The 19,445-nt window shown below is 39.5% G+C and overlaps 1 pseudogene; it reads right to left on the bottom strand.

Annotated features, from left to right (window-relative positions):
* The window catches only part of LOC101598251, a 60,854-nt pseudogene that overhangs the window by 12,745 nt on the left and 28,664 nt on the right, over positions 1-19,445 (bottom strand).

Raw genomic sequence — 19,445 nt, 5'->3', positions numbered from 1 at the left:
TATTGCTCTTGATTTTCCTTGTTACTCTCTTATCATTAGACTGACTTTGAAGAATTCATACTGCAGAGATCTTCAGTGGTCTAACTCCAGGGAAAACTCATTATCTCCCCTGTAATGACTTGATGGATATGAAAAACACCTGCTCAGCAATCAGTCTCACTAATGGGTCTTGTCTCATCTGACTGAGAACAGAGAACAAGATCTGAGGCATTTGATCCATCAGGAGCTGTCCCTCCTTTGAGTGACTCTTGCTATCTCACATTCAATGACCAAATGCTCTTACCATCAGTGCAACGAAGCCCAGACCTCCCAAACGGGCAGAGGCAGATGATATTGGCTCCAGACCTCGGAACACAGGTGGCCCCCTTCGCGCATGGGTTGTGTTCGCAACTAACAAACTGGCACAGTTCTCCAGAGTACGGCCATGGACACTCACAAAACCAGCTGCCAGCATCACTGGGAAAACAAAAGAATTGAAAATGCTTAGCAGACATATAGCTCAATGGTGGAGTATCTGCCTTGAGCATCCATGAGGCCTTGGGCTCCACCACCAGGACCACAAACACACACAACAAAGCAATCAGAAAGTGGTTAATATTTAATGGACACAGACATACACATGTTAACACACCTACAGGTGCAACTTTGAAGTGCTTTTTCTGTTTTAACTTTGGAGTAGTTTTTTTTTTTTCTTCTGTGTACTTTACATTGAAAGCAGATTAAGAGCTTCATAGTCTGAATCCATGGGTGCTATTTTTAGATATCTATTTTTATTTTTGATTTATCCCATCTTTTATTTCACTTCAGGTGCCTTCCCAGGGTCTCATTAACTATGCCACTGCTGCTTCCATAAAAGCTTCCAATGCTATTAGGCAAAGCCATCAGAGGCTCAAAGCTCAGAGGAGAATTTTAAGCTGCTGATAAGCTCCTGTATCGAGGGCAAAGTCCTCCAAGAGCAGCGCGGTGGTAATTCTGAGAAAAGGCACAGTGGGGAGGAGCTGTAATGACTATACAATTCTCTGACTTAAAATCTGGCTAGGAGGCCCCAGGCTGTGAGACACTGTGAAAGCAGAGCTCAGGAAAACTGCTCCACTCACCTTCTAGGAGGCAATCTCAGGAGGGGAATTGCCTTGGAGTCTGTTATTTCTGCCTTCCTAGCATCCACCTCTTCTCTTTAAAGTGACTGTAGCTCAGTTTTATTTGCATCCCCAGTATTCTCAGCATACACTGCTCTGTTGAAATCACAGGGACTAGGGCCAGGTGCACACACAGGTAGGCCAGGATTATGTGTTAAAAGCTCAACCCCTCAGTGGTGGTGATGTTGCGAGGTGATTGGATCATGAGGACACTGACTTCATCTATGGGTTAATTTGTGAAGTCTGTGTGAATTGTTAAGAGGTCCTGGGGCTTGTTTCTGAAGGGCCCATCTTGTCTCTGGCTCCTTCGTGTGCATCTCTGGTTCCTTGTAGCCAGCCTCCTCTGTTCCTACGTCCATGACGCTCTACATTACCTCAGGTCCAAATAAAGCAAGAGAGCTATCTGACCAAGGACTGTGACCTCTAAAACCAGTAGTCAAAAGAAATCTTTCCCTTTTAAAAATCTTTCATATCAGCTGTTTTGTCCTAGTAGTGAAAAGTGATGACTTGCACACTTTAGTTCACATATTTGCCATACATGAAAATTTAGATTTTTTTCTGCACATTTTGTCTTTATGAATCACCGTCCTTGTCTAGATAAATTTGTGTGCAATCAGTGACCATTTTCTTCCATTTACTGAATAGTATATAATTTGAAATGTGAAAGGGAGTTTCTTTAGAATACCTATAGTCTTATTGATTCTTCATATTGATGGAATGAGGACATTTAAGTCTGAGCAGCAGGAAGGCTGGCTTTGAGGTGATGTTAAGTTTTGAGATCATTTTTGTCAACACAAAAAATTAATCCTGAAATTATTTAGTAATTTACTTATTTTAAAACTATTATGGGAATTTCATAGAATTTTATGCTTATCAGATGGTTTTATAATCTCATGTTTTACAAAACTGGGGAAAAAGTCAATGATCAAATGGCAAAATGATGATGACCTATAATATGTAGGGATAATGTCTCAGACTGTAATCTTGAAAAGGAGCATTCGATAAGGACCAAATGACTTTTTAAGCTAATGGACATTATTACATATGTGAAAGTCTGAACACTGGTTAAGTACGTTAACCCTAAATAGATTTGAGATGTTGAAATGATGCTTTTATGTTAAACATCAATAGGACATTTTAAGTTATATCCTATTGATACACTAAGCCTCATTTCCTCTTTTGGTTATCATCAACTATAGTAAGAAATTGGTTGTGTAAATTCATATAGAGGTGGCTGTGTGTGTTTACATGTCAGTAGACAGCTAGGATGAAGAGGGAAGTAGAAATTCCACAGAAAGCAGTCCAAAGAAGGGAAAGTCACCTTCCCTGGTTCAGCAATGGTGTGGACACAGGCCTTTGGCTGTTGTCTTGTTCCATTAGCCCTTGTTGCGGAGCTACTTGAGGTATGTCAGATGGTGTCACTTCTGTCCAATACCCCAAATTATACCACAGGGTTCCAAAAGACTTCCTTGAGTGTTACATATTTCACCAATAATTTTCAAATCTATTTTTCCTCCTGATTGGGGGACACTGGGCCTAGATGTTTCTTCTAGCTATATTTTTACAAATATTGCCAGTAAGAACCCCAATGTGGATGAGCAAATATCTCTGTTAGAAGGGTGTAGAATCATTTGAGTAGTATAACTGTGTCATGTGATAGGTCTATTTTTAGCTTTTTAGGAACCGCCACACTGACTTCCGTAGTGGTTGTACCAGCTGACACTCCCACCAACAGTGAATAAAGCTTCCTCTTTTCCTACACCCTCACTAGCATTTGTTGTCATTTGTTTTCTTGACGACAGCCATTCTGACCAGAGTGAGATGGAATCTTAATCATTCTCTGATGGCTGAGGATGCTGAAACAATTTTAAAATATATATTGACTGTATTTTTCCTTTTGAGATTTCTCCACTTAGTTCCATACCCCATTTTTTATTTGATTTCTGGATATACACCCTACTACAGAGATATTTACTCAACTATGTTTATTGTTGCTTCATTCACAATATCTAGAAATTTGAATCAGCCTAGATGCTCATGAATGATGAATGTGTAATGAAGATGTGATTCACACATACAGTGGAATGTTGCTCAGCTGTAATGCAAAGAAAAATAAAAGCCAGGCGTAGTGGCACATGCCTTTAATCCCAGCATTTGGGAGGCAGCGATAGGAGCATAGCCATGAGTTCAAGGCCACCCTGAGACTCCTTAGTGAATTCTAGGTCAGCCTTGGCTACAGTGAGGCCCTACTTCAAAAAAACAAAAATAAATAAATAAATAAAATTGTGACATTTGCAGGGAAACGGATACAACTGGAAAATATTATACTAAGTGAGGTAATTCAGGCCCAGATAAACAGCATATGCTCTCTCTCGTATGCAGATCCTAACTTTGAATTTTATATTCATATGTTTTAAGTTGAAGTGAGTCAGTAGAAGACTGGAAACTAGAAAGAGGCCATGAGTCGGGGGAAGGGAATTTAAAGGAGGGGAAGAAAAACTTATTGATACGAAAGTAGAAGTGCAAAATTTTGGGATGGAAAGGTTTAAGCAGTCTTGGGGTGAGAGGAGGGAGATAAAGGGGTGGTAGGTAATGAAAACTAAAGATATAGGAAGAGCTCATATGGAAACTGATTTCTTTGTTAGCTAATTAAAAAAATAATTAAGAAAAAGATTTAAACAGAAGTAACCTGCTTGGGTGAAAAGGACTATTCTCACAACCAATAAGTTATTAAAAGTCAGTCTGGGCTGGAGTGAGACCCTACCTCAAAAAAAAAAAAAAAGTTACACTTCATGAGAACTTACAAATTACACATAAAACAGTTTTAAGCCAGGCATGGTGGAGCATGCCTTTAATCCCAGCACTTGGGAGGCAGAATAAAGAGGAGGATCGATGTGAGTTCAAGGCCACCCTGAGACTACATAGTGAATTCCAGGTCAGCCTGGACCAGAGTGAGACCCTACCTTGAAAAAACAAAACAAAACAAAAAACCTACAAAACACAGTATTAACATTCTTCTGCAAGGAAGTAAAAGAGTGCTTAATGAAATGAAGAAGGGCTTAGAAGTAATCCAGGCATTTAGGAAGCTTCTTCCTGTGTACCAGAATACCATATTCTTTGCCGACTGTTGTGAACCAACATTTACTGTGCCAGGGATATGCCCTGATGCAGGTCGTGGATGGAGCCATGTGCCAAGGAAGTAGATGAGAGCCTCTTCTTCTCTGGGGAAAGTGTGCAAACAAATTTCTATAAAGCCCAGTACGTGTGACAAAGAAATAACGACAGAAGCAAACACGGTAAGGCCTTATCTCCAAAATACAATTAATTCATGTGGAAGTTCCTATGTCCTCTGATAACAGGAATTACTAGGCAGTTCCCTGGGTGGCTTTTATATATGCACATCCCTAAGTACCCTGGTCCTGGGGTTCAGATCCAGAAGGTGTGGAGTGAGGCACCAGATCTAACATTTTGACAGTCCATCAGGAAATTTCATGAGGCCATCTTTGAGCTAAATCCATACCCTGCCATGGCAAAAATTCTCTTAGCATAAAAGTATGATAGGCATTAGTTATTGCTATGCCACCAGCAGCAGCATTTTATTTTATTTTATTTTATTTTTTAAATTATTTATTTATTTATTTGAGAGCGACAGACACAGAGAGAAAGACAGATAGAGGGAGAGAGAGAGGGAGTGGGCGCGCCAGGGCTTCCAGCCTCTGCAAACGAACTCCAGACGCGTGCGCCCCCTTGTGCATCTGGCTAACGTGGGACCTGGGGAACCGAGCCTCGAACCGGGGTCCTTAGGCTTCACAGGAAAGTGCTTAATCGCTAAGCCATCTCTCCAGCCCTTATTTTATTTTTTTATTTGGGTTATATTTTGACCTTTTTTTTTTTGTTGGTTTTTCAAGGTAGGGTCTTACTCTAGCCCAGGCTGACCTGGAATTCACTATGTAGGCTGGCCTCAAACTCACAGTGATCCTCCCACTTCTGTCTCCTGACTGCTGGGATTAAAGGCCCTGCATCACACATCTCCCTTGTACACTTTGACTTTTAAACAACATATTATGAAAACCTCACATCTGTACGTTAAGGTATACCAATTGGAGGCTTTTTTATTTTTGTAGTGAAATGTATGGTATAGTGCATGTATGTTATACTTCCATGAAGAGAGAAAACCTTATTTTCTTAAAAAGGCTTGTTCATCTAAAAGTATCATCTAGCTATGCACATGAAAACACCTGTATATTTTGGCACTGTAACTGCTATAGAGTATTTGATGACAAGTCTATACTAAGTTCATGTATCAAGAGACTGTCATTACATTTTTATTGGTATCAAAATTATTTTTAGAAAAATATTGGCTGGGTAAGGCTCAGGAGTTAGCATGGAACCCTGTGCTACTTAAGGGTGCCCAGCATTTGTATAACACAACTAGATGCCAGAAATCTTTTAGAACAAAGAGGATTCTTGCATGTATTAACTTAAAAAATAAATAATTCTCCTTGCACTCTTTGTATGTAGCACATCGTTAGTGGATTTCAAAGTTGGCTACACACAGCATGAGGTGAGGGAGCTTCCCAGTGGGGAAGTGTGCAGAAGTGAATATTGATGCGCTGCATCTCTAGATGTAAGCTAGCTATTGGTGGAAACGACTTGTCTCTATGTATAGGCTCTTCTATTTATAGCTCCACAGCCCAGGCTTAAGAAGGAATGCAGATGAGATCCCGAGTAGCTGGGGTGCCAGCAGAGCTTCTCTCTGTTTTTATGAATTCCATACTACTGAGTCTGTTGATTGTAGAGCAACCCTTCCCTTTCCCACAAGCCTCTTCCTTATACTTCTGTCATTTTTCAGCTGTGTGTGGAGTCTCCAAGCTTCAGCGTCATGAGTTTTTTTTCTCTGTGAGTCTATGATCCAGCTGTCTGAATGGGTACTACTTGCATTAAGGTGGACCATTATGTTTGACATTTTTCATTTTAAGTTTTTCTCTTAAAAATAGCTAAGCATGAAAGTAAAATTAAAAGGAAAAACAAAAAAACAAAATTGCCTTATAGGGTCCTAGAAAGTGAACTTGGAGAAGCATTGCATATACAGTACATCCATGAACAGAGAGCCTGAGGAAATACCCTGCTGCGGGGACATCTTCTTTTGTATGGAAAGGTTCTACTAAAGACAGAGAGAAGAAAAAAAAAATGATAAGGGCAATAATAAAAGACATAGAATATATGCTATGAAATCATATGTGAAGATATAATGTATAAAACAGAAAATATACAAACAATATAAATATATTTTCCCGCTTTTTTAAGGATCTACCCAATTCAATTGTGTGGGTATTTTGTTGAAAAAAAAAAAAACCAAAGAATTTATATAAAGATATCTTTTTCACTCCCCTCTCCTCTCCTCCCTCCCTCTGTTCCTCCTGGTGTCCCCCCCTTCCTGTAAAACCAAAGTTCACTGTACAAAGAAAGCTGAGTAGAATTTCCATCCCAGAGGTGCATAAGGATGTTCCTTCCAGAAAGACATGCCACTTTCATGACCTTTACCTCTAGTTCTTATGAAATGGAGTCAAATCCCAGAGGTGGAGCCTGAATGGTAAAAAAGTGGTCATGGTCACAGTAAATTACATGAGAACTATATGACAATGTTTCTAGCACAACTTGGTATTGATCATTGGCCCAATATTTGCTAGAGAAAAGTGGCGCACACACATGGAGCATGTAATCAGCTGTGTCTGAATCAGTTGTTGGATCAAGAGCAGCATGATGAAGACTGGTGCCAAGAGCTGTGGGCTGGGGAGGAAGAATGAAGTGAAGAGCGCTGAAAGATCAGAAAACCAAACAATGCGGCACTCATCATTTGTTGAATGGATGCATCATTTCAATGTCTAAAATAATTCCCTCCAATTACAAAAGAACCTCAGGCTCTTGGCATTAGAATTTTTGCTTTAACAATAATTTCATAATAAATTCTATCACTCTGCTAACTGTAAAACCAGCCATGTTCCAGCCTCATGCACTGTGAGGGAAGCGTGGGTAGGTCTCAAGAATACGGAATTCAATGCTGTGTGATTGAAGCTCCAGAGTGCCCAATTTCCCATAAAGAGAATATACCCACATGGTGGCTATTTAAGGCTAGAAGAGCTTGTATAATCTTTAAAAATGCTATTTTAACTATTATTAAGAAGGAATATCCTCTAAACAAAAAAATCCTATATAAATATTTAAAGGAGGAGGACAGGGAGGAGGCTAACAGTGGTACCAACTTGACTGTCTTCACTGACTATAAAAATAAATAAAAAAATTCAAAAAATTAAGTGAACAAAGTGTCATTTCCCCATTTCCTTGACATCAGTAATGTTCACATATACATAATTTTCACTCAGTTTTCATGATAGAGGATTCACCTGCTGTTGGGAAAGCGAAAACACAGCATGCATGTTGATGGTTGCTCTGTTTTGCTGTTAAGATCTGCTTACAAAATTGCAGTGTGTAGAAATTGTATTCTTTGCAAATGTAAGGAATAGTTGATACGAACTCCCTAGAAAGACACATGGTTATGAACACAGAATACCTTTTGTGGGTATTGCTGCAGGCAAATTTATAATAAAAATTAGTATATACATATACATATATATATATATATATATATATATATATATTCTTTTACAAATTATTAATTATTCTATATTCTACTTTCTATTAAGTTTTTATCCTCTGATTTTCTGTGGGTGTCAAATCAAGACATTTAGAAGTCTTGCCTCTACATACAATAATTCAGCAAGCTGGATTTTAACGTACTGTTTTTTGTCTGTCTCTTAGATTGACGAGATGATGCTTGGCACTGTGTCAGATCACCTTATACAGCATCAGTGTCATGAACAATGTCAGACAGAGACTACTGGATGCAAGGTGCAAGGCTGTGTACTGTTTACCTCTGGAACTACACGGGTATATGCAAGTTATAATTATAATGTCTAGATCCAAGGTTAGGTACAATATCCATTTCACTACTCAGAGATCATTTCCTCATTTCCAATCCCAGTTTGCCTTTTATCTCACACAGCATTCTCCTTACAACAAATCTTACCTAATATATTAGCTACCTTTCCTATCCATTTATCTGAAGACTTATATTAATTTTGGCTTTGATTTCTTTCCTCCTGCAACATAATGGCTGTGTTGAGCTTTCCCCATCTAAAACCACATCTTCTGCTCTCAGAGGAGATGACCACTTCTTATTCCACCAGTGAACATGTGCTTGGGAGCACATCTGTGATTGATTCCCCATGCCATCTCTTTCTGCACATATTGCTCTACCCTCTTTTCTGAGTTCCAAAAAGAGGCATCTTCTGATAAGGCTAATTTAATATTTGAAGCATAGTGTGCAATCAGGGCACAGCTGAAAAACAACAAGGATCCTTGATATCATTAAGAATTTGAACTTTGTGGGGCTGGAGAGATGGCTTAGCGGTTAAGCGCTTGCCTGTGAAGCCTAAGGACCCCGGTTCAAGGCTCGGTTCCCCAGGTCCCACGTTAGCCAGACGCACAAGGGGGCGCACGCGTCTGGAGTTCGTTTGCAGAGGCTGGAGGCCCTGGCGCGCCCATTCTCTCTCTCTCCCTCTATCTGTCTTTCTCTCTGTGTCTGTCGCTCTCAAATAAATAAAAAAATTAAAAAAAGAAAAAAGAATTTGAACTTTGTACCATGCTGGGGTGGAGAAAGCTTTGCCATGAAGCCGTAGGTTGCTGCAGATAAATCCCAGCCCCAGAAATGGATCGTCTACTACCCTGTCACAGAGAGGTATTATCAGAGAGGCTCATAAGACTTCCAAAAGTGTGTAGGTCATTGCCAAAGCACTTTGTTATCCACTAGAACTAGATGATAAGACCTTGCTGCTGAAGACACCACAGGCTGGTGTTGAAGGACACTGAAAAATCAAGCTGGAACTGACCAGGAAGATTCCTCCTTTCCAGCTACTTGTCACAGTGCTGCAAAGTGCTGTGTTGGCTGCTGGGAGTAAAAGTCATCTATAGTCTTAACTAGTAGTGGATCCTGAAAGCTACATAATCAATCAACCAGGCGAGATGTGCCAACAGATGCAACAGTGGCCCACAAAGTCGTGGGAGTAACTTCTCTCTGTCTACAGGCCTGCTCCGCAGGGGGAAATTCATGCCCAATACTGAGAACCTAGTCAAAAGCCTATGGCTTGGAAGGGCATAGACTCTAAGTGTGAAGTGCCCACAGTTCTTTGGCAAGTTGGAGATGTGATGTCCATCGAAAACCCTTCTAAATGTATTTGTTTATGCCCTTTGATTCATGCTGTTCTCACTTTGGTTAGAGACAGTTCCTTTTACAGATGGTGACGATTATTAGAAAGACCCAAGACTTATCAAGATGATGAGAGAAAAAGAAAGACCAATGATCAGCACTGGATGAGTCATAGCTGTCACATATGCCAGGGCTCAAGAAACACTGCAGACAAAGTGGCAGAATGAACATGAGTGCTGCTCTCACTGCTAGCCTGTGAACCTTCTCTATAGAGAAGGTGGTCGACACTGAGGAGACTCAAAACTTAGCAAAGTTGAAAATAAGAGCCTTTTGAGAGCTCAACACTAAATGTGATATCTAATGGGCTCTTTATGGCTCAGGGAATGTTGTGAAAGAGACAGTGGAAAGAATGTAAAAGACACAGGGTGGGAAGGAGTACTTTGGGGTGTTGTCCTACAGACATGAACTGACTGGTGCATTCATGATCTCTCAGTGGATGCTGGCACCACTACATGACCCATCGACATATTCTAAGCTGTCACCATTTTGACATGGAGGCTAGAGGAAGACAAACAAAGGACAACAAGACAAAGGAAGGACTACCTGGAAAGAGGAGGGTCCTTAGTGCAGTTGGGGTTGGTGAATAAGGGATTAAAAAGGGTAATAGGACTGGAATACTATCAAGTCAAAGTGTTTCCACATATTAAAGTTCTCAATAACAAAAAGGAATTAACCAAGGAAGTAAAAGATCTATACAACGAAAATATAAAAACTCTCAAAAAAGAAATTGAGGAGGACTTGAAACGATGGAAAGACCTCCCATGCTCCTGGATAGGCAGAATTAACATTGTGAAGATGACAATCCCACCAAAGGCAATATATAGATTTAATGCAATTCCAATTAAAATCCCTACAATGTTCTTCACAGACATAGAAAAAATGATCTCAAATTTCATATGGAAAGGCAGAAGGCCTCGCATATCCAAACATATCCTCAGCAAAAGAAATACCTCTGGTGGCATCACCATACCCGATATAAAGTTATACTACAAAGCCATAGTAATAAAAACAGCATGGTACTGGCATAAAAACAGGAGTATAGACCAATGGAATAGACTTGAGGACCCGGATTTTGGGCCAAGCAACTATAGCTACTTGATACTCGACAAAGGCCCAAACAATATAGACTGGAAAAAAGATAACATCTTCAACAAATGGTGCTGGACAAACTGGATAACCACATGCAGGAAACTAAAACTTGATCCACACATTTCAGCATGCACAACACTCAAATCCAAATGGATCAAAGACCTCAACATAAGACCAGAAACTCGAAAACTACTGGAAGAAAATTTAGGAAGTACTTTCCATGATATAGGAATGGAAAAAGACTTCCTGAATAAAACCCCAGTGGCTCAAGTTCTTAAACAGTCACTCAACCATTGGGATCATATGAAGCTGAAGAGTTTCTTTACAGATAAGCATATAATAAACAAAGCCAATAGAATACCCACAGAGTGGGAGAAAATATTTGCAGGTTATCCAACTGATAGAGGCCTTATCTCTAGAATTTACAAAGAACTCAAAAGTCTAAACAATAAGAAGACAAATACCCCACTCACAAAATGGGGCACAGAGTTAAACAGGCAATTCACAGAGGAAGAGATACAAATGGCAAACACACACCTAAGAAAATGTTCATCATCCCTAATCATCAGAGAAATGCAAATTAAAACAACTATGAGATTCCACCTTACCCCAATAAGGATAGCCAACATCAAAAGGTCAAATGAAAATAAATGCTGGCAAGGATGTGGAGAAGCAGGGACACTCATTCACTGTTGGTGGGAATGCAGGATGGTACAACCACTTTGGAAAGCAATATGGAGACTCCTGAAAAAGCTGACTATAGAAATACCAACAGACCCAGTTATACCATTACTGGGCATCTACCCTAAAACCTTCAAACCAAAAGCCAGAGAGATTTGCTCAACCATGTTTGTAGCAGCTCAATTCGTAATAGCTAAAAGCTGGAATCAACCCAGATGTCCATCATTAGAAGAATGGATAACAAAGATGTGGTATATCTACACAATGGAATTCTATACAGCAGTAAGAAAAAACGACATAAAGAAATTTGAGGAAAAATGATTGAACCTGGAACAGATCATTCTCAGCGAACTTACCCAATCACAGAAAAAAAATCGACACATAGTCTCACTCATCTGCAACACCTAACCTGAATTTGCCCAAGATGCCTTACATACCCAGCAAGTACCTCATGGACTAGACAATAAGATGGATGGGAGGGCGGGGAGGGAATCAAAGGGTGGAAAACAGTAATCCGGACGCAAACGGCAATGGTACCATAAAATTCTACTTCCTAAAAGACAGACCAAATGACTGAACCTTCACTAGTCCCTTACAGGAAACACCTGAACCACAAGACACTGGAGAGGGTAGGATCAAGACTGACCTAAATCTCCTACATCTTCCTTCCCTCCCTGTCCCCCTCTCCCCTCTATGTCTCTCCTCTCTAACTCTTGTATATTAGTTATCTTTTTCCTCAATTTCTTAGTGGACACTGACCTGTAACCCCCACTTCCAGCTTGGGCCTACAATCCACAATGAGCTTTTGATCAGAGAAACCTACAAGGTTTCCCAAAACAATGACAGACTTCTGTCAGAGTAATTGATGACCCACCAAAGGCCAGTGGTAAGACCCTATTGCTGAAGACTCCATACGCAGCTGACATGTAAAATGGAATGACATGGCTGGAAGCCAGGAGAGAGTCAGTCCCCAGACAGTCAGCGTGTCTAGTGCCAGAAGGCGCTACATAGGCGACTGGGGGAAGTGACCAAGATCTGTCCAAGCAACACATTGTTTAACCTAAGTAGCAACAATTAACCGGATGTGATACCCACACAAGTGCAATAGTGGTACACAGCCATGGTGAGGAATCAATTGCTCTTGATTTGGCTAACTGATCCACTCAGTGGTACTAGACCCTTAGCTGGAGCTGGGAAACAAGTCAGAACCATACCCAAACACAAGCCCACTCTACAATATCAAGCTACCATCAATCACGGGGTATAAGAGGGCCTACACCTATCAAACTGTCTGTCAAAAAAGTAAGTGTTATCTCAATTTTCTGGGTGCTAACTTACTCTCCGTTGGAGAATCTGCTTCTCTTTTCCAGATAGATGCAGATCCTAAGAAGAGAGCTGCCCCACCATACCTCAGAAGGGGCCCAACTGAAACTAAGGACAACTGGTGAAATAAGCAAGGGTGATGTTTTCCTGTGAACTGGATACCAGCACAAAGGGGAAGGAGATCAATGCAGAGAAAAATCAACTCCTACCAAATCAGAGAGCCAGAGCCTCAGAGGCCCCCAACACCTCAGCACTGAAGCAGACCAAAAATGAACCCAACATGGCTCAGGGAAATCTTGCGGAAGAGGGGGCAGAAAGAATGTCAGAGTTACATGTTGGGTCATGATTTGCAGAGACATTTACCATACTAATAACTGGGGGCTAACTCCACAATGCACGACCCATTTTCAATAATAAGGAGGGTCTAATGGGAGGGGGTAGATCACAGATGAGCCTAAATAATGGTACCAAACTGCCTGTATTTACTGAAAAGAAAACTAATAAATTAAATTAAAAAACAAAAAAAACAAAAAAAAACCAAAAACTAGTTACTATGTAGAATGCCTGTGATTTTATCATAATTGTCCCATTACTTTAACCCCCTCATACTAGCATGCACGCTCAGCTTCAAGATCCGGAAGACCATTCCTGGATGCTAAATCACCATTTTGCTGCCTTTATGTCTAGTGCTGCTTTTCTCCCTTTTCTCCTCTCTCTCTCTTTTAAATCCTGAAAGGGGTAATTTGAGTTTTAAATATAAGAGGTTGAAAGTGGCTTAAGGCCTTTTCAATTAAAACTTTGCATTTTCAACTTTTTTTTGCACTGGAGAAGACTAAATCTTTTCTTGGAGTGGGCTGACATGTCTCTAAAATGGACGACACCATCTCTTTGCATACCCTGTTCAATGGCCAGTCCTCATCAACAGCATTCTGCTGCAGGCGAGGACTCAGTGCTGTGACCTTATGGATGGGAAAAGACAGCTTTAAAAGCCATTTATACCTGGTTAACACCACTTTTTGACACTCTATCTGATGTGACAATTTCTTTTACAGTAAATGGATAAAAGATAAAAAGAAAAAAAAAAGATAAAAAGAACAGGCAACTGTTTTGCTGTTTCAATGATTTCAATTAGCTTGCTTCCCCTCAGTTCTCCATCAGATGGGCTAGATAAGATTTCACTATTTGGGGGATCATTTTAAGCTTCTTTTACAGAAGTTTGTTATTTTGAAAGCCCCAATTCACTACAAAGTGCATCTCCATCTGAAGGAAGCAATTCCTAAGTTGCCTTACTCAACAAATCCCAAACGGCTAGGTTCCTGACAGCACAGAAATCCAGCTGGCTTGGGAAGGGATTACCCACTGGAATCAGGAACACTTTCCTGAGACCGGTGATGGCATGCAGCAGATCATGAAATCCAGAGAGACCTTAAAAAAAATTCTTTTTGTAAGAATCATTGAAAGATTTGCTTCATTGGTCTGAACTATCTTCTGGTTTAAAAGTTCCACTTTTTGGTAACTAATATTTATATTATGAGTTGTTGTCACTTTACAGCCACATGAAAAATTTTAAAGTAACTTAAGATTGTATTTAAGTGTTGGAGTGATGGCTTAGCAGTTAAGGTACTTGCCTGTGAACCCAAAGAACCTAGGTTCGATTCTCCAGGACCAACATAAGCCAGATGCATGAGGTGGCATGAATCTGGAGTTCATTTGCAGTAGCTAGATGCCCTGGCATGCGTATTCTCTTTCTCCTTCTCTCTGCCTTCCTATCTCCCTCTTTCTCAAATAAATAAAATAATTAAAAAATGTATTTGAATGGACATGTTTAAATATGGTTTTGCTAAGAATGCATTAAATTGTAAGTTGAATCAACATCTTAATTTATTTACCTTCTAGTTATTCCTTCTTCTCACATCTATGCCGCATATAAGCAAAATATTAGTGTTTAGCCTAAAAGACATATGGAGTTAATTTTTTGGCATAAAATTTTAAGACTTCACGTAAAAATGCTGGTTTATCTTGGTTTTTAAAATAAAAAGACCAGGGCTGGAGAGGTGGCTCTTAGTTTAAAGGTGCTTGCTTGCAAAACCTGGCGGCCTGGGTTTGATTCCCCAGTATCTATATAAAGCAGATACACAAAGTAGTGCATGCATCTGGAGTTTGTTTGCAGTGGCAAAAAGCCACCCTCTTAAATAAATAAAAATATTTAAAAAATAAAATACAAATGACAAAAGCAGTGGGCAAAGAGGAAGTGTATTTATCTACATGTGGGAGTTGCCCTGTGTTCAGGGACTTAGAGAAGTGCCTGTTCTATAGGATGCTTAATGACTAGACAGTCCATCTTAATACCAGGTCAGCACTTTCTGTAACCCCATTCAACCCCTTGCACTAGAAATAAGAAACGTATTGCAACTTTTAATTGAAAAGAACCTGCAGCTCCTTGTAACCTGTGCTATCTAAAATCAAGTTATTTCTTTCTTTTTAAAAAATATTTATTTATTTATTTATTTTCAAGCATAGAGAGACGGGGGGAGGGGGGAGAGAGAGAGGAAAAAAAATAAAAGAATGGGAGCACCAGGGTCTCCAGCCGCTGTAAATGGATTCCAGATGCATGTGCCACTGCATCTGGCTTTATGTGGGTACTGGGGAGTTGAACCTGGGTTGTTAGGCTTTGCGGGCAACTGCCTTAAATGCTAAGCCATCTCCCCATCCTTCAAGTTATTACTTTCTAAAATCAATAACAACAACAACAAAAGATCTTGCTAACCTGGAAGGTGTTCATGAGTCATTTCTTTTCTTTTTTTTTTTTTTTTTTGTGGTTTTTAGAGGTAGGGTCTCACTCTAGCTTAGGCTGACCTGGAATTCACTATGTAGTCTCAGGGTGAACTAGAACTCACTGTTCTACCTGAACTACCTTTGCCTCCCGAATGCTGGGATTAAAGGTGTGTGCCACCATGCCAAGCTATGAGTCATTTCTTCCCATAAGTGTTGTTAGTGATTGTCCCCATTCCTCAGGAAAACTTTCTTGTGAAGATCACAAAGTATAAAACAAACCACTTAAGGGATACTTTGTCTTATTACAAAGGATTTTATTCATGTTTCCAGTAAATGATTTCTTTTTTTCTTTTCAGGTCTATACCATTTGCTCAAGGCAAGACTGGGACAATTGTTTGGTTTTGTAGTAAAACTCCTTAAAGGTGTCCCATAAGTCTCCACAAGGGTCAACAGGCTGGCCTGTGATCCATTTTGCCTTAACCAGAGGGAGTTTGCCTACCTTCATTGCCACACCCTCATTCACCCCCAGAGCTGACATTTCCTGCACTTCTTCCCTAGGCTAGAACACAGCCAGACACCATCACCCTGTGGATCCTACTTTGCACTGAATTTACGATCTGAGTGTGGAGACGGGTTAAATGACTGAACATAAAATGATAAATAATTATGTTAAATGCTAGAGGAAAGCACAGCAGAGGGCCTAATTTAGATGGGTTTTCAGGGGAGAATTTAAGGGAGTTAATAATTAAAATGAAATAAAAAAATGAAAATGGGTCAAGGTAGAGAGAGTGGAGATATTTTAAACAGGCAACAACATACATGAAGGTCAAAATCCAAGAGGAAATCTCCTCTCTCCCAGCGCTTGAAGACAGGGATTTTCACTGAGGCTAAAAATGAGGAGAATGTTTGAAGAACAGGCTAAGTTTATCTAGATCATGCGGAGATGTTCCTGACTTTCTTTCAAAATGCATTCAGTTTCACCAGTCACTATGACACTCCTTGTGGTTGATTAAGGCAATATTCCAGAAAAAGTCCAAATCTATAAACCCTAACAAAATTTTCACCCTGTACAAAGGATGGTTTGAGCTAGTCATTAGACACAACACTTTCTAGCTTATATTATTTACTTATTTGTTCATTTATTTTTGGTGGTGTTAAGGATGGAACCCAAGGCCTTACAAATGCTGGGTAAGTCCTCTACCATTGAGCTGCATTTCCTGTCTCTCCTCACATTTTAGAGCAATGAGTTTCTATTACATTTATTGAAAAAAGTTCAACTTTCTTAGGGGGCACAGTGGTGCCTGTGATGTGGCCCTTTGGACTTAGCCTTTGTTTCTCATGCCTTTAGCATGCCATGTCACATGGACACAGCCCCAAGGAACTCAGGCTCCCTGAGAACTCACACTTGCCACATGCTGACAACTACAAGTTGTTCCCTCACTTGGTCCTGGCACTTTTGAGAGATCCCTTCAACTCTTGTGTAAACAGTAGGAAAAAGCAAAGCTAGCATCCATGGGGTAGCATGCAAACAATGACAGCGGGAACTTGGCAGATAAATGCATGTGCCTTTAACCTTTAAGGAAACACTTCTTGCAGGACTTCTGTGGGCTTCTCAGCGAGTCCTCATAGCATGGAGTCCTCCCAGCAGTGATTTTACATCTTGTGACTAACCCTGCACCACAATCTCTGCTTTGGGACACAGGGATCTATTCTGTTTGCTTCCCATTTAGGGCCTTTTCCTCTTCTCTATGGCTCTGCACAGCAGATGCCATTTCATCCTTAAGTTGCAACCCTGATGTTTGCTCCTGAGAAGGGCCTTTTCAGGAATTGGCCCTGACTTCTTGTTCTTCATTATATGACTCTTAGGGTGTTTATTGCCAACTGGTCACTTCTGAAATATTCCTATCCTTTCATTAATTTATTTGGTTACTTATTTACCTGTGTTCTTCCTAGAATCTTATACTCTGTGCTCTAAGGACTTAGAACAATGGCAGTGTGTGATCAATAACTCAATTAATACAGCTTACAGGAATGAACAAATGAAATTTGATGTGTTTAAAGATGAAAAATAAAATGCATTTTTCTTTTTTCATATTTATTTATTTGTAAGCACAGAGAGAAAGACAGAGGGGACACACACACACACACACACACACACACACACACACACACACGTGCGCGCGCACGCATGTGCAGACAAAATGACAGGGCTAGCCATTGCAAATGAATTCCAGATGCATGTGCCACCTTGTGCATCTAGTTTTATGTGGGTACTGGGGAATCAAATGTGGGTCTTCAGGCTTTGCAAACAAATGCTTTAATCGCTGCTGAGCTTTCTATCTAACCCCTAGAATATTTTCTTTAAAGAGCATATATGTGAAATACTTTTCTAAAGTGAATCAAGTGCTTCAGACATTAACATGAAGTTTCCATCATGAAAAAAATGGACAAAGATATTCTAATTAGAGCTTTCTTTGACTCATTGCTTTCCATTTTTTTCAGTTTTACTAAAAACTTCTAGTCAGATAGATATTAAATTTTCAAGTGTGTGTGTATGTGTATATGTGTGTATGTGTGTGTGTGTGTGCGTGTATATGTGTGTATGTGTATATGTGTATGTATGTGTGTGTGTGTGCATGTGTGTGTGTACTGTGAAGGAACCTTCTGGGTACTGTTGTATATCTTGATCTGGGTTTAGAGTTGTAAAATATCACAGAATGTAGGTGGGTTTGATGTGATTTACTGTATATGTTACCCTTAGCCTTAAATATGTATTTTAAAACATTGACCTAGTTTGTATCTTACTAATTAAAATTGTCAATCATTTTTTAAATGTAAAGAATATGAAGGCTTCTTTTTATGTCAAATTTATATTTTATGATAACCTATCAAATTCTCATTTTTGAAATCTTGAGTAAGAAATGCCTCGAATATATGTTTGTACTTGACTTATAAAATAATCCTTATTAACATAATGAAAAAATGAATTTACACTATGTAACTTCTTGGAGAGATAGTTTTCCTATATATATGTATTTTTAAAATAGTATTTTTGTTAGTGAATTTACATATTAATTTGAAATAATTTATCACCTGTCATGGAAATGCTGTATCTTTTAAAAATATTTTATTTACTTATTTATATGAGAAAGAGAGAGAGAAAGGGAGAGAGAGAAAATTGGCATACTAGGGCCTCTAGCCATTGTAAATGAACTGCAGATGTATGTGTCACCTTATGCATCTGGTTTATGTGGGTACTGGGGAATTGAACCTGGTCCTTAAGCTTCAAAGGCAAGCACCTTAACTGCTAAGCCATCTTTCTAGCCTGGAAATGCTATATCTTAAGATCTTTTGGTATTATTTCTGTGAAGAAATACCCTGCATATGCATAGTACTTCCAGTTTTATTAAATTTCTGTTCTATTTGAGTACCATAATAAATTACACAGCTAAGTTAGCACCAATTTAAGTGCTGTTTCTAAACAGCAATCTAATATCCTTTCATATATTTTCTTAAAAATTTTACTTGTTTACTTATGTATCTGAAAGACCAAGAGATAGAAAGAGGGAGAGGGAGGGAAGGAGAGAGAGAGAGAATGGGCACACCAAAGCCTCTGGCCACTGCAAATGAACTCCAGACATGTGTGCTACCTTGTACATCTGGTTTTATGTATTTACTGGGGTACTGAATCTGTGTTATTTGCCTTTGTTGGGCAAGTGCTTTAACTACTAAGCCATCTTTCTGGCACTTCTATAATACCTTAATTAGGAATTATATGTTTTATAAATAGTAATTATGCTTTTTTCATTGTAGTCCAGTGATAATGCTCTTATTCCAGGAGACAATGAAAATCTAGGTTCTCAATTTCTGGTCAAGTCAGCTGCTGGTTTTGTGGTATGGGTTGGAAGTTGGCTGTTCTTCAGTCTTGGAATGGGTACCTCTTACCTCAGAGTTGTCCCCATGCAAACCTATCCTCCATGTTCAACTCTTCTTAGGGCGAGAAGCAAACATTGCTCTCATAGTCTAAGGACCACTTCAGTGCCAGCTTCTTAGTGGTACCCTTGTCTAGAGTAGCTTCTCTCTCTTTTTCTTTGTTCTTTTTTTTTTTTTGGACA

Source organism: Jaculus jaculus, chromosome 8 (assembly GCF_020740685.1).
Source record: "Jaculus jaculus isolate mJacJac1 chromosome 8, mJacJac1.mat.Y.cur, whole genome shotgun sequence".
Lineage (NCBI taxonomy): Eukaryota > Metazoa > Chordata > Mammalia > Rodentia > Dipodidae > Jaculus > Jaculus jaculus.
Note: the sequence above shows the minus strand (reverse complement) of the source record. Positions and strands in the feature narration are given on the sequence as shown.